At 34.8% G+C, this 3,112-nt stretch overlaps 1 long non-coding RNA gene across 1 annotated transcript; it reads right to left on the bottom strand.

Moving 5' to 3' along the window:
• Positions 1–1,305: 1,305 nt before the first annotated feature.
• On the bottom strand, positions 1,306–2,740 carry LOC132248334 (uncharacterized). Its single transcript, XR_009459508.1, has 2 exons — positions 2,678–2,740; positions 1,306–1,394 (listed from the first exon to the last, which is right to left on the bottom strand). It is a non-coding gene; the product is annotated as an uncharacterized LOC132248334 (long non-coding RNA).
• Positions 2,741–3,112: the final 372 nt, after the last annotated feature.

The following is a 3,112-nucleotide window of genomic DNA, read 5'->3' on the forward strand; positions in this document are numbered from 1 at the left end:
TCTGCTTGGCCCCGTGGCGAGTGGGCATCCCCAGTTGGCAGTAGGCCTTGCCTCATAAAGATATTCTACATTTAACAAGTGACATCTCTGAGGCTGCATCATCATTATTGTGGATTGTTATCAGGTGTTAAGTTGCTTAAACTGTGGTACGTTAAAATTTATTATATGATTAACATATGAATCACAGGATAAATGTAATGCCAGCCAGGAGCCTTCAAGTCATCCTTGCAGCATTGCTCTGACCCCTAGTAACAAAACAATTAAAAAGAAAGAACACCTGATTCATATTCTGGCATCTTCATAGCCAATTGCTTACCAGATCAGAAAACTGTCTTGACTGAAATTAGACCAAGTCCTGATTAACTTACTCCAGTAAGTAGGGTTTGGCATTTTTAATTTCTCCAGAGCTTTTATTCTATTCTTTAACTCTGTATTTGTTCAGTGCTTAGCACTCAGCAGGTTTTTCACTAAATTGGGCCTTTAATACGGTATAATAATGATGATGATTTGAAATGTATATAGCTCATCTGTATAATTTCCACCAAAAACTCATGTAAACAGTATTTTACATAAGGTTAAATGAAATACACATGTTCATGGTTTAAAAAGCTTTATGGAATTATTAAAAAAAAGATATGAAATATAACAACAGAATATTATTTGGGAAATATATGATCATATCATTAAAGATGGTAGCCAAAGTTGGCAAATATGGGTGCTTAAATTCTGCTCCTACCTGCATATACAGGCAACTGGAAGAGCCCTGGTATGATTTTCAGTGTTGAGCACTCTGCATTTTAAACTGGAATTCATGGAAGTTTTGGTGTGCTCAGAAACTCTGAAAACAAAGCTGTTTTTGTTTAGATGCATTTGGAAATGTAACTTCACATAACCTTGTTTGAAAGTTCTGTCTTTCTTTATAATGCATAATTGCAAAGGGGAACAATTAAGGTGGCACATACAGACTTTTTTTTTACTTGTGTGTGTCTAATTGGGCAACCATAATGTTCTTTTAATATAGAAGATTTTTAAAAATGGAATATAGTCTAAAAGTTCAACAGAACATGAAAATAATCCCTGAAGTTTTTTGCACAAAAGATTTCATCTAATTACAAAAAAATTGAAACAAAAAAATCTGGTCCCATTGGTCACTCACTCCTCATGCTTATATATTTTGTTTGTATTTTATTACTCTGCATAATACTGATGTCTTTACTTTTGCTGCAATGCTGCATTTTGGTCTGAGTTAACTGATGTAAATTCCTGTTGTAAAAACTAATAAAAAAGACTTCTTACCATGTCTAGTTTAATTCCATCCTTTATTTGTTCTTAACATAACCTTCAGCATGGACTTTTGTTAACCTCATTTCCAAAATCACCTACTCCCTGGGAAGCTGTTTGAAAAAAGAGCATAATTTTTTTAAGCTATACATGCTATATTATGTTGGAATAGAAAAATGTAGCTTATCTTAAAATAATTGAAATAATAGCTTATTCTCTCAGTTTTTATCTTTGCTGTAAAAGTAGATAGAAACTAACAATAAAAACAGTAAATTGCAAAAACAAACACTTTACTGTGTATCTTTTCATTATCTTCTCTAAATAAGGAAACGAGTCTGATAATGTGTGCATACTACATATCTGAGTGAATCTTTCCTCAGTGCTTGATCTCTTCTTCATTAAGTAGTCTTATATCCATACGGTAATAGCCAGTTGAGGTCACCCATAAGTAGACCCCTTTTATCAGATCTGTGGACACTCCATTAATACAGAAAAATAGACTTTTGCTGCAGAAAAGCTTTCACTCACCATAGAGTGCATTTCATAAATCCTTCATTCTTAGATGGAACTGTCAGCTTGCACTATACTTAACTAGTCTACTTTATATGCATATTCATTAGAGACTCCTAATAAATGACTGCCAAGCTAAATCTGAGAAAGAGTTTTCATCAGTGATCTGTCATAATGGAATACAAATTGACTCTCAATATTCACTAGTTCCCATCATGAAAATCACCACTTTGGGCTCATTTATTTGTTTTGCTTGGTTTTCCTGGCAAAAAGGATCTTTGTTCAACAAGATGCTTCTGGGACTGCCAGCTTGATTTAAATTGAATTTAAATTTGATTTGATTTAAGCCAAGCTCCTCTTACAGCCATATAACCTAATTCTTTGTAGAAGGGCAGACACCCAAATCTTCATAAGATGCCACCAGTTTCCTTTTTTAAAATTCACTACCATTCCCCAATATACATTAGTTGAGATTTCAGCCTTTAGTCTCTACTGCTGCCTCAGAATGAATTGAGATATTGGTGAAAACAAATCACTTATGAAAAAATGACCTCTTTTTGTACAGTTTCAAACCCAAAAAGTTTATCGGAGTTTGTCCACTCATTTAAAATGACTTCTAATTTAAAATGGTGTTTCAGCGCATGCCATGTTTAAATACATTCTTTTTTGTGTGAGGTTTTCCACTGTCAAAGTGTTAAATATCATCAAAGTATCTAGTGTAATATAATTATTTCATCTGATAAAATATGTTTTCATGCTAATGTAGTGGGAAGAGTTATAGCTACATTTGAAATGCTTTTTGTTATATTCATGGCCTTTATTATATATTTCACCTATTTTTTCATCATGCAGAGCTGATGGGCAAAATCTGCTCTTAGTTACAGACCTGATAATGTGGACTTCAGCAGGGTTGTTCCAGGTATAGCCTGATGTAGCTGATCAGGCTGTGGCCACTAGGAAAATATAAGGTTTAAGCTGTAATGCGTTATGTTGTTTTCTTTGTTAAAACACAGTTTAATCTGTGCAATATTTTAAATGAAAAAAAAAAAGCATTTCTATTGTATTGCAGCCTCATAAAAAGACCACGCATGCATATATACGAGAAGGGAGTTCCCCAGCATGTAGGTAGGCTGCTGGTTCTTCCCCCCCAGGTGCAGCACCTTGCACTTGTCAGTGCTGAAACCCATCCTGTTCTCATCCGCCCACCTCTGTAACCTGTCTAGGTCTGATTGCAGCCTGTTCCTCCCTTCTAGTGTGTCCACTTCTCCCCACATCTTAGTGTCGTCTGCAAATTTGGACAGGGTGCTTTTTACACTCCCGT

This window comes from Alligator mississippiensis, chromosome 2, assembly GCF_030867095.1.
Source record: "Alligator mississippiensis isolate rAllMis1 chromosome 2, rAllMis1, whole genome shotgun sequence".
Lineage (NCBI taxonomy): Eukaryota > Metazoa > Chordata > Crocodylia > Alligatoridae > Alligator > Alligator mississippiensis.